Raw genomic sequence first — 13,457 nt, forward strand, 5'->3', positions numbered from 1 at the left:
TCACAGGCATCATTTCACTTACACCTCACAACTACCCTATGAGGGATTCACTTTTTCTCCCATTTGACTGTTGTGGAAACTAAAGCCCCAAGAGGTGAACTAATTTGCCCCCTGGGTGTGAGATTGAGTTGAGTTTTGAACCTGAACAGCCTACCTACAGAGCCTTACTCCTAGATACTAAATTGTGCTGCCTTTCTGTAAAGGAAGCTTTTACAATTTATTCCCTTTGAAACTGAGGACAATTTCTTGTCAGGTGGACTGGAGAGCAGTCATGTGATGTACTAGTGGAATAGTATCTCCAGAGGGAGAGAATACGAAATTTATAAATATTACCTAGGTTGTCTCTGTTAGGCCTCCTCTGTCTCCTGAAGTAAGAACCTCAGCCTTAGGACATCGTACCTAGGTTATACAGCCTGATCATGATGCTTTTCAAAAAATAGGGATTCTCTAACTAGGCGTAGGTAGTTGGTTGCCTATAATCCAAGACAGACTGATATTTTTAAAGAAAGTGTCCTCAAAAGCAAACAATTCTTTATCACCTTGTATGGCTCATTCCTGCTATGAATGACATGCAGTGAAGGTTTTGTCACAGGTGATGTTCCCTACACACTTTTCACTTTCATGGACTTCTACAAGGAAGGTAATACCATCTGCATATTTACTGAGCAAGGTTTTTAAGGTTTGCATGGCTACAAAGTAGCTATCTCAAAGTCATGTAGGCAGGAATTCTGGATTATGGTCTCTTTTAGGTTTTCTTCTCAGTGTGGTCATTTGTTCCACAAATACTTCTTGATCATCTAACTCACAGTTTATTGGCGGAGACAGGAGGCTGATCTGGAATTTTGATACATTAGGATCAATGGCACATGAGGGATCCTGTGTGCTATGAGAGTATATAGGGAGGGCACCACAAGGGTCAAGGGAGGCTTCTTGGGAAAGCACTCTTGAGCTGAGAACTGAAAGTGAAGTGGGGATAGCTAAGCGAAAGGACCAAGAGGGCATTAGAGGCAAGGGAACAGGGTGAGTGTAGAATTTTGCAGCTCGGGTAGGACCTGGGTAGGGGATGAGGCTAGAGGGACAAGTACATTGATACTGTAGAAATGTTCTATTAGGGAAGAACTGACCTGCCTTATGTATCTCACCTACTGATTGGTAAATCATAACATTGGAACTGGTGAGTCGCAAACAAGGAGTCTACATGGATTTATAGACAGAAGGTCTATCCCATAACCCAAAAGTTCCTTTTGATCATCCATAGAGAAGACTTTTCAATTTTGACTTCATCTTTATGTCTTTAAAATCTCTGACAACATTTTGTAAACTTCTCTCAAAACCAAAGCCTCAGTAGGGAGGAGAGTGGGGGCTGCATCACTGTCTCCTGTGTTCTCCATTACTCATTTCTGGACATTGCTGTGAATTTTTCACCCAAAGCCTTGTTCCCCTTGAGGAGAGGACCATTTGAATAGCAGTAGGGAAGGAGGGGATAGGAGGAAGCATATGTTCCATATGTAGCATTTGTTTATTAAGAAAATATATTTAATATTTTCAGACAATGGTTTGTGGGAGTTAGAAAAACTCCTTTTGACAAATTAATAGACAATTATACGCAAGTGCTTTAATACCTACTCACAGAGCAGGGCAGGGTCTCCAGGCCCCTGGAAGCTGCCATCACAGATGGTGCAGGGTGTTTATAAAGCACAGTATGGCCAGTGAGGAGACTGTCTGCAGAAGTCAGCTCACCTTCTCTTTTGGAACCTAGAGAGGGAGGAGACAGAGGAATTATTTTGGTTGTGAGCTGTTGAGCTAGGTGACTTACTTCTTTTCTCCCTATTCATCACATCCTCATAAATGTGCACATAAAAGTTGAGTGAGTTTTTGAGTAGTTGGTTTAGGCGAGGTGTATTGAATGTCAGAATTCACAAAACCACCTTCCTGGCTCTTCTCACTTCTCAGTCCTGGACCTGGGGTGGTACTGCCCCCATTTCTCTAGTGTTACCTTCCCAGGCAGCCTGGTCCTTTCCATTTTGCAGGTGATTATGAAGGCCCTGCCCCTTCCTCCCTCCTCCTCTCTTTTCACAGAACACCTGTGGGCCTAGGTGGGTAATGGAAGGGGTGTACTGTACATTCTTGGGCATCAGTACAGATGAATGGATGAGGCAGAATGAGGATAGAGGGGACCAAATCCTGTCTATCTTGACTATCTGATTTTGGGGCTAAGTGTTGTAAGACTGAAGGATCTCTATTTGTATATTAAACTCAGATGATTTTTTAAAAATGAGTCTGTAATTGCAATGAGGCCCACTGGTCCCTGATTTTATGTGTCATAATTCATGTTCAAGCACTGCACAAACATCCAGTGTGTAATTTATTGCACAATTTATTCATGCCCTGCTGTGTCTTACAGCTTAATTAGTACATGAAGCTACAGGAATTTGATGAACCCAAATGGGATTATGTCATGTGGTGTGTAAAAAAGAAGAATGTTGAGAGGTATTTGGTACTTTTTCTGTGGAGGAAAACTGAGTTGATCTTTCTATCATGTCCTTTGGTGTCACTTTCTGTGAAATTTGGGCTGCAATATGTGATGTGGTTTCTGAGCTTTGGTTGGTGGGTTGAATAATGGGGTCAGTAAATATTTATTGTCTATTCTGTCTTAGGAATTATGAAGGGTCACCACATACCAGAGGAAATATGAAGCAGCAGCTTTGAAAACTGAGCAACCAATTGAGGCATCCCCAACCCAACTGGGCTTAACGCAGCTTCACTGAACCTGATCTGAGACTCACAGCTCCCCGGGATTGCTACAACTCTAGCTAGAATGCTGTGCCAGGCACTCCGAAGATTTGGTAAAAAGCTGGTGCGCAAACATCCACTGGAGCTACCTGTGGCTGAGACTGCCCCTGCTAGAAGCTTGAGCACTCTGGATTTAGTGGTCCTGGGTGTGGGCAACACCCTGGGTGTAAGTGTATATATTTTGGCTGGGGAGGTGGCTAGAGATCAAGCAGGACCATCTTTTGTGATTTCCATTTTGGTGGCTGGCCTAACTTCAGTGTTGGCTGGGCTGTGCTATGGAGAGATTAGTGCTCGGGTTCCCCATTCTGGCTCCGCATATCTCTACAGCTATGTCACTGTAGGTGAACTCTGGGCTTTCATCACTGGCTGGTTCCTCATCCTCACCACTTTTGCTCACATAGGCATTAGGATCTGGGCCTGGACCTTATTCTTTGACAATCTTTTTGGGAACAAGTTCTCCCTGACCTTGCAGGAGACTTTTTTACCACAAGCTCCTGGTGTTTTTGTAGAAATTCTAGGCTTCATTATTATGTTCCTTCTATTATTGATCATGGAATTGCTGACTCGGAACATTAGGCAGCTTTCTCTGGTTACCAAAATGCTCACTTTGGTGAAAGTATTGGCACTTGGTTTTGTCATCATCTCTGGCTTCCTGAAGGGGGACCTGCACAACTGGAAGCTCACAGAAGATGACTACATAAAGGCTGGACTCAATGACACCTCTAGCTTGGGCCTTCTGGGCTCTGGAGGATTTGTGCCTTTTGGCTTCCAGGGGATTCTCCGTGGATCAGCTACCTGTATCTATGCTTTTACAGGTTTCAACATTATTGTTACCAGGGTTGAATTAGCCCAGAATCCCAAGTGTTCAATCCCCAAAAGCATTATGATTTCACTGTTCATTTGCTTTTTGGTGTATTTTGGTGTGTCAGTGGCACTTACACTTATGGTGCCTTACTACCAACTTCAACCTGGGAGTGCCTTGCCTGAGGCATTTCTCCATATTGGCTGGGCCCCTGCCTACCACTTTGTAAACGTTGGATTTTTCTGTAGTCTTTCTACCAAAGTCTTTGGCAACATGTTCCCCATACGTCAACAGGTATACATGATGGCAAAGGATGGCCTCCTATTCCCTGTCCTTACCAGGATCCAAACCGGCACATATATGCCCATTCTGGCTACCATGATCATTTTCATTGTTGCAACAATAATGGCATTCTTCCTTGGATTCACTGATCTCTTGGACCTCAGGTCAATTGGGGCTCTGTTAGTTTTCACTCTGCTGGCTTTTATTGTTCTCATCCTCAGGTATCAGCCTGAAAGGAAGAATGGGGGAAAAGAAGCAGAGGTTCTGGGAGAGAATGAGGGAAATGAAATGCAGGTGCAGGAAGAGAATGAGGGAAATGAAGCACAGGTGCAAGAGGAGAATGAGGGAAATGAAGCACAGGTGCAGGAGGAGAGTGAGGGAAATGAAGCAGACGTGCAGGAGAATAGACCTGCAGCTGAGAGTTTGACTCTGCAGGCACTATTTTTTCCAGGCAATCCCACCCCCACTGCACTCTCTGGCTGGGTTGTCTCTGTTTGCTCCTCACTGCTTGTTCTGCTGCTGACTCTTCTCTGTCTGGTGCTGGCCCGGTGGCCAGTTCTGCTTTCTGGAGACCCAGTGTGGATCACAGTAGTTGTGCTGCTTCTGGTGCTCATCACTGGGATGACTGGGGTCATCTGGAGGCAGCCACAGAGCTCCTCTCCCATTCACTTTAGGGTACCTGGTCTGCCTCTCCTCCCGCTCCTGAGCATCTTTTTGAATATTTACCTTATGATGCAGATGACAGCTGGCACCTGGGCTCTATTTGGTTCCTGGGTCCTGGTTGGATTTGCTATCTACTTTGGTTATGGGATCCGGCACAGCCAGATTCCTTAAACCCACTTCACTTAGGGCAAAAACTATAGATCTTGAACTTAGCGGAGCCAATACATATTTTGTTTGATATCATCACACGAATGCACTCTGGTTACCCTGCACAATAATGGGGAGTGCTCTTGAGCACAGAGATAGCTATGCCTCTCTTGGGATGTTTGTAGAGGAACTCTAATAGTGCTCTTTATTTATTGTGAAGAATTTTTCTTTTCTGTCTTTCTCTCGTCTACTTTTCAGTTGTGTTTCTACTATATACTGGCTTTTAAAAAAGTTCTTATTGAAAGAACTATAGGGGGATGCCTTGGTGGCTCAGCAGTTAAGAGTCTGCCTTTGGCTCAAGGTGTGATCCTGGAATCCCAGGATCGAGTCCCACATCGGGCTCCCTGCATGGAATCTGCTTCTCCCTCTTCCTGTGTCTCTGCCTCTCTCTCTCTGTGTCTCTCATGAATAAATAAATAAAATCTTATGAAAATGAAAGTTCAGAAAGAGATGTGGGTAGCTTAGTTTGTTCAGTGTACAATTCTTGATTTTGGCTCTAGTCTTTTTTTGTTTTGTTTTGTTTGTTTGGCTCCAGTCTTAATCTCAGAATCCTGAGATTGAGACCCATGTCAGTCTCAATATCCAGTGTGGAGCCTGCTTAAGATTCCCTGTCCCTCTGCCACTCCTCTCACTGATGCTCACTTTCTGTCTCTCTCTCTCCCCTCATTCATAAATAAATAAATAAATAAATAAACAAACAAACAAACAAATAAATAAATCTATCTTTAAAAAATAAAAGCTAAAATACATGCTTTTCTTTGGGTTAATGTCCAGTAGTAGAAATACTGATATTTCTATATTTTTGGGCGGAGCTTCTATACTGATTTCCATAGTGGCATTATGAAATACATCCCATCAGTAGTGCATGAGGGTTCCCTTTTCTTCATAGCCTCACCAACATTTCTTAATTTTAATTTCTTTTTTATTTTAGTTATTGTGACAGTTATAGTGTTATCTTATTTAGTTTTAATTTATATTTCCATGATAATTAGTGACATTGAGTATCTTTCATGTGTCTGTTGCCTATCTGACATGTCTTTTTGAGATAAATGTTGATTCAGGTTCTCTACCCATTTTTTAATGTATTATTTGTGTTTCTTTGGTGTTGAGTTATGCAAGGCCTTTATATACTTTGGACATCAACCCCTTGTTGTATATATCCAACAATATATTTGCAATATTTTCTCCCATTATATACTTCACCTTTTATTTTGTTGGTAGTTTCCTTTTCTGTGCAAAAAGTTTTATTTGTATGAATTCAAAAATATATATGCACTCCTATGTTTATTTACAATAGCCAAGGATATGAAGCATCCCGAGTATCCATTGAAAGACTAATTGATGATAAAGAAAATGTGGTACAGATATATGTGAAAATAATCACATATATGTATACATATGTGAGATTGTGATGTTACATGGAATAATAGATCAGAGAAACATAAATACCACGTAATTTCACTCATGTGTGTACTTAAGAAATAAACATAAATAGAAGAGACAGATGAAGAAAAACCACCCCAGACTCTTAAATACAAGGAAGAAACCCGTGTTTGCCAATGAGGAGGAGGTAGGGGATGGGTGAAATAGATAAAGGAGTTAAAAATACACTTTTCAGGATGAGCTCTGAGATATATATATATAATTGTTGAATGATTATATTGCACATTTGCACACCTGAGAATAAAATAACAACACCATATGTTAATTATATTTCAATTAAAAAATAAAAGAAATAAAAAAAAGAAAAAATGAAATATGGTCGCTGTCTTTAAGGGGCTTATATTCTACTACAAGGGGTAAAGCACAGCTGCAAAGCAAGGTCAAAAGTATTGTCATAAATAATATGTAAATAATGTCCTGGGAATTCAAAGTGGAAGATGATCACTTGTGACTGTCACAGTGGCGAGAGTTGACTGGTAAAATCAGAGAAGACTTTGTAGAGAAATGCCACTTAAATTGGCTTTCTCCAGGGAAAGATAGAATTTCTACACATGGGTTTCATGGGGAAATTCTAGGCAGAAAGAACACCAGGAAAAGCACAGGAAAATGAAGCAGTGTTCAAATCACACTGAGCAGAGTGTGTCTTCATGGAGAGGGGGCAACAAAAAATGCACAGGTGGATTGGAGTCAGAGCTTTCCTCTGAGCACAAAGCACTCTGGCTTTGAACCCACTGCCCGTGCTGAAAATCCCTGGGGCTGGTTCTCCTTCTAATTGGTCATGTCAGTATTCTTCAATAATAAAATTGTTGCACTGTTGTCTGCTTTTATCTACCTGCTCGGAAAGTGCACAGCTCAGAGCCATGTGTCCTGGGTCCTGTTCTAGTTTTCACTACTAACTAGCATTGTGACCTTGGACAAACCACTTAGGGCCTTCCATGCTCCGCTTACTTATCTGTAACACCAGAGGTCAGAACTATTTGTAAAGTTCCATTTGCTTACAAAGCTGTAGTATTTCATCTGGTTCTTCTGTCCTATTAGTCTCTCAACCAGGTCTCTCTACTGCATGTGATTTGAACCAACATCCTGCCTACTTTTCAGTACAACCCATTGTTGGATCTGTAGAGGTCCAATAAATAACACTCTATTTCTACCTCCTGTGTTTGAACTAATTGATAATCAAGATATAGAAATAGATGGTTAAGCCCTCAGCTTTATATAGACAGCCTAATTGGCTCCTTAATCTTGCATCACTCACATGAATATACTCCTCATCACAAGTAGTGCTGAGCAACCTCTGCCTCCTAGCACAGGAAAGAGCCTACTTTTATTAGATTTCTTGTGTGTGAGCAGGTTGGAAAGCATGTGCCCTGTGGGTAATTTGGTTCTGGATAAAAAACAAAACAAAACAAGTAAAACAAAAACCAACAAAATATTAGAAGGGGCTGAGCTGATCATGCTCAGTGATGTCTCTTCAGGTCACTAATCATAGTGAGAAAACAGTCAGAGAGAAGTCAAGAATATTACTCTACTCGTTAGTGCTCAAACTTCATCAGATGCCACTTCACATGGAAGGCTTGTGAAAACACAGATTTCTGGGTTCTGTCCCCAGTTTTGTAATTCAGTAGTTCTGGGTGAAGCCCAGATCTTGTCCTTCTAACAAGTTCCGAGATGATGCTGGTTCTCCTGGGACCACACTTTTAAATTAAAAATTTCAAATACATTTGAAAATGCTATAGGAGGCAGGATGGTGGAAAAGTGTGGGACCTCCTTTCATCTGATCCCTTGAATTTAGCTAGTTAACTATGAAAGCATTCTGAACACCCATGAATTCAAACTGGATGTCGAAAAAAAATATCTGGAACTTAACAAGTAGAAAAGTGACCACATTTTGCAAGGTAGGAGGTGCATAGAAGTGAATTTGAGGGGATATATTGGAAGGTAAATGGCAGGGAGCGGGTAGCCTGTGTAAGCTGGCTAATGAAAAGTGATTACAACCCCCTAGGGCAAAATCGTAACCCTTGGACATCTGCTCCAGTGGGAGACATCACTGCCTGAAGGAGCTCAGGTGTTGAAATAGGCAGAATTCTAGGTGGGACAGTGTGGTCTCAGGATCCCTGGAGTCACAGAATTAACAAAGGTGCCTGAACTGGTGGAATTCCCAAGCAGTGGAACAGGGAAACTAGTTAGGGTTGGCCAGCCCAGGATGGGGCTCTCAAGACTGATTGCCATAGACCAGTAGCTGGGATGATCTGGTGATTGCTCTCTACCAGGGGAACGTGTAGAGGACTGGAACACAGGGATCCTCTGCCATTCACAAGGAGAGATAGACCAGGTGAATGCATGACCTGACAACAGCTCTCAGGGTGGGGTCCCTATAGGAGATGGTGCTGGGAGGCCCTCTATCTTCCAGAAGGGGCAGGGTTAGTATGCATTGGATCTGGCAAACTTTCTCAGTCCCAGCACCCTACAATGTACATCAAGGTGAGACACCCCAACTTCCCCTGAGAGGATCAGTGTGGGCAAGCACCAAAGAAATCTGCAGACTGGCACACACAAAAGTGAAGACCATTTATCCCTGTGGGTTTACTAAAGAGAGAGGACCCAAATCTTTTGGCTCTGAAGCTGGATTAGCCTAATCCATTTTACTTATGGATTTAGCCAATCTCATTTTACTTATGATCCTCTAAAGAGGTGCAGAAAGTCTTCAGGGAACAAAAGCCACAGTGAAGACCAGCTTATACTGCACCTGGCCCCTGGCAAGGAGAGTGCAACTCTGCTCAGGCAAAGACACCTGAAAAGCAGTGCAACAGGCCCTTCCCCCAGAAGACCAACTGGAAAAACTAGTGTACAGCAAATTTACACTCCCCACAAGGCTGTAAAACTCCAATGCTAATGGAAAATAGTACATAGAATCCAAAGATATTTCTCATGATTCATTTATCTCTCAATTTAAGTTTTTCCACTTTTTTCCTTTATTCCCTTTTCAAATGGTTTCTTATTTTAGCAACTCTTTATTTTTGTCTTTTTTTAAACTTTCACTTTTTACTCTTCTATTTTATAGATATATACTTTATTTTTGGCTTCTTTTCACTCTATTCAATTATATATGTGTAAATATATATATTTACATATATGTGTAAGTTTTGCTTTCTTTACAATTTTGTGATTTAGTGTCATCTAGCACACAGCCCAAAATATAATCAGGAATAGGTGGGTTACCCTGTTTTGACCACCCTATGAGATTATATTCTCTCATATCTCTTTTTATTTTTCTATTTTTTTTGTTTTTCTTTCAGATCTCATAAGATTTATCTAGTGTGTATTTTGATTGGGTCATGGTTTATGTTTTTTATTCTGGTCACTCGTTCATCCATTCTTCTCTGGACAAAATGGCTAGAAGGAGGAATTAACAACTAAAGAAAGAATGAGAGGTAGTACTCTCTGCCACGGATCTAATGGATATGAATTTAAGTAAAATGTCAGAAATGGAATTCAAAAATAATAGTGAAAGGGAATAGAAGGGAAGGGAGAAGAAATGGACACGAAATATCAGAAAGGGAAACAGAACATGAAGACTCCTAACTCTGGGAAATGAACTAGGGGTGGTGGAAGGGGAGGAGGACGGGGGGTGAGAGTGAATGGGTGATGGGCACTGAGGGGGGCACTTGACGGGATGAGCACTGGGTGTTATTCTGTATGTTGGCAAATTGAACACCAATAAAAAATAAATTTATTGTTAAAACAATAATAAAAAAATTGAAAAAAGAAATGGAATTCAGGATAACAATTATAAAGTTACTAGCTCGGTTTGGAAAAAGTATAAAACACACTAAAGAATCTTGGTGCAGAAATGAGATCAAATCAGGCCAAAAGTACCCTAACTGAGATGGAGTCTAAATGAATGCTCTAACAGCTAATGTAAATGAGGCAGAAGAGAGAGTAAGAGAGAGAAGACAAATTGATTGAAAGGAAGGAAGCTGAGGAAAAGAGAGAAAAGAAATTAATAGCCCCAAGGAAAGGCTCAAGAGATAAATGGTGCCATGAAATAAAAACCACATCAGAATTATTGGTGTTCCTGAGGGTGAAGGCGGAGGGTGGAGACAGAGGTTATATTTGAGAAAATCCAAGAGGAGAACTTCCCTAATCTGGGGAAGAAAATAGGCTTCATATACAAAAGGTAGAGAGGCTCCCTCTCAAAAATCAATAAAAATAGATTAATACACCAACCTACAACACTGAAGTTTGCAAATTTCAGAGGTAAAGAGAAAATCCTGAAAAGAGATTGAGATGAGATTCCTAACATACAGAGGGAAAAATACTAGTTTGACATCAGACCTATCCACAGACCTAGAAGTCAAAAAGGGCTGGCATGATATATTCACAGTAATAATTGAGAAAAACATGCAACCAAGAATATTTTATCTAACAAGTCTGTCATTCATAATGAAAGGAGAGATGAAGAGTTTCCAGGACAGACAGAAACTGAAAGAACATGTGGCCACCAAGCCAGCCCATGCAAGAAATATTAAGAGGAATCTTGTAAGCAAAGAGGGAGTCCAAGAGTAACATAGGCCAGAAAGAAACAGAGACAATCTACGGTAACAGGGACATTACAGATAATACAATGGCATTAAATTGATATCTTTCAATAGTTACTCTGAATGTAAATGGGCCAAATACTCCAATTACCAGGCTGGATAAAAAAGCAAGACCCATCTATTTGCTCTCTACAAGAAACTCATTTAAGACCTAAAGATGCAATCAGACTGAAAACGAGGTGATGGAGGACATTTACCATGCAAATGGACCTCAAAAGAAAGCTGGGGTAGCAATCCTCATACGAGATAAATTAGATTTTAAACCAAAGACTGTAGTAAGAGATGAAAACGGATGCTATAACATAACTTAAGTGTCTATCCAACAAGAAGATCTAACAATTATAAATATTAATGCTCCTAATTTGGAAGCAGACAATTATATCAACCAATTAATAATGAACTAAGAAACACATTGATAATAGTACGTTAATAGTAGGGGACTTCAACACCCCACTCACAGCGATGGATAGATTATCTAAGCAGAACTTCAACAAAGAAACAAGGGCTTTCAATGACACATTGCTAGTTGGACTTCATAGATATATGCAGAACATTCCATCCTAAGGCAACAGAATACACATTCTTGTGGACTGCACATGGAACAGTCTCCAGAATAAATCACATACTAGGTCACAAATCAGGTCTCAACTGATAACAAAAGATTCAGATTATTCTTTGCATATATTCAGACAACAATACTTCGAAACTAGAACTCAAACACAAGAGAAATTTGGAAGGAACTCAAATATTTGGAGGTTAAAGACATCCTACTAAAGAATGAATGGGTTAACCAGGAAACTAAAGAAGAATTAAAAATATTCATGCAACACAAAGAGATGGAAAAACATTCCATGCTCATGGATTGGCAGAATTAATATTGTGAAAATGTCAATGTTACCCAGGGCAATTTACACGTTTAATGCAATCCCTATCAAAATACCATGGACTTTCTTCAGAGAGTTAGAACAAATTATTTTAAGACTTGTGTGGAATCAGAAAACACCCCGAATAGCCAGGGGAATATTAAAAAGGAAAACCATAGCTGGGGGCATCACAATGCCAGATTTCAGGTTGTCCTACAAAGCTGTGGTCATCAAGACAGTGTGGTACTGGCACAAAAACAGACACATAGTTCAATGGAACAGAATGGAGAACCCAGAAGTGGACCCTGAATATTATGGTCAACTAATATTCGATAAAGGAGGAAAGACTATCCACTGGAAGAGAGACAGTCTCTTCAATAAATGGTGCTGGGAAAATTGGACATCCACATGCAGAAGAATGAAACCTGGCCACTCTCTTGCACCATACACAAAGATAAACTCAAAATGGATGAAAGATCTAAATGTGAGACAAGATTCCATCCAAATCCTAGAGAAGAACACAGGCAACACCCTTTTTGAACTCAGCCACAGTAACTTCTTGCAAGATACATCCACGAAGGCAAAAGAAACAAAAGCAAAAATGAACTATTGGGACTTCATCAAGATAAGAAGCTTTTGCACAGCAAAGGATACAGTCAACAAAACTCAAAGACAACCTACAGAATGGGAGAGGATATTTGCAAATGACGTATCAGATAAAGGGCTAGTTTCCAAGATCTATAAAGAACTTATTAAACTCAACACCAAAGAAACAAACAATCCAATCATGAAATGGGCAAAAGACATGAACAGAAATCTCACAGAGGAAGACATAGACATGGCCAACATGCACATGAGAAAATGCTCTGCATCACTTGCCACCAGGGCAATACAAATCAAAACCACAATGAGATACCACCTCACACCAGTGAGAATGAGGGAAATTAACAAGGCAGGAAGCCACAAATGTTGGAGAAGATGCGGAGAAAGGAGAACCCTCTTACACTGTTGGTGGGAATGTCAACTGGTGCAGCCACTCTGGAAACTGTGTGGAGGTTCCTCAAAGAGTTAAAAATAGATCTTCCCTACAATCCAGCAATTGCACTGTTGGGGATTTACCCGAAAGATGCAGATGCAATGAAATGCCGGGACACCTGCACCCCGATGTTTATAGCAGCGATGTCCACAATAGCCAAACTGTGGAAGGAGCCTCAGTGTCCATCAAAATATGAATGGATAAAGAAGATGTGGTTTATGTAAACAAAGGAATATTACTCAGCCGTTAGAAATGACAAATTCCCACCATTTGCTTCAACGTGGATGGAACTGGAGGGTATTATGCTGAGTGAAGTAAGTCAATCGGAGAAGGACAAACAGTGTATGTTCTCATTCATTTGGAGAATATAAATAATAGTGAAAGGGAATATAAGGGAAGGGAGAAGAAATGTGTGGGAAATATCAGAAAGAGAGACAGAACATAAAGACTCCTAACTCTGGGAAACGAACTAGGGGTGGTGGAAGGGGAGGAGGGCGGGGTGTGGGGGTGAATGGGTGACGGGCACTGAGGGGGGCACTTGACGGGATGAGCACTGGGTGTTATTCGGTATGTTGGCAAATTGAAAACCAATAAAAAATAAATTTATTATTAAAAAAAGGATTCTGTTTTTTGGCATTTTATGTTGTCTGTTTAGACATCCACATGGGCTTGTCAAGCAGGTGTTTTGATTTTTAAAAAAAGTTTCTTACCATTTTCCAATAAGATAAGAATCATTTGACTAAACTTTAGGTTGGTAGCTGAAATAATTC

General features: G+C 40.7%; 1 pseudogene across 6 annotated transcripts in view; it reads left to right on the top strand.

The window, feature by feature from the left end:
• The window catches only part of LOC144297113 (cationic amino acid transporter 3 pseudogene), a 25,677-nt pseudogene extending 19,721 nt beyond the window's left edge, over positions 1-5,956 (top strand). For 5 of the 6 annotated variants that reach the window (XR_013364180.1, XR_013364181.1, XR_013364184.1 and 2 more), the window contains one exon: positions 2,658-5,956. The product of XR_013364180.1 is annotated as a cationic amino acid transporter 3 pseudogene, transcript variant X2 (transcript). Of the gene's footprint in view, positions 1-2,404; positions 2,491-2,657 lie in introns of all 6 variants that reach the window. The other variant, XR_013364183.1, reaches the window with a different exon arrangement.
• The last annotated feature ends 7,501 nt before the right edge of the window (positions 5,957-13,457 follow it).

The sequence above is a fragment of the Canis aureus genome, chromosome 25 (assembly GCF_053574225.1).
Source record: "Canis aureus isolate CA01 chromosome 25, VMU_Caureus_v.1.0, whole genome shotgun sequence".
Classification (NCBI taxonomy): domain Eukaryota; kingdom Metazoa; phylum Chordata; class Mammalia; order Carnivora; family Canidae; genus Canis; species Canis aureus.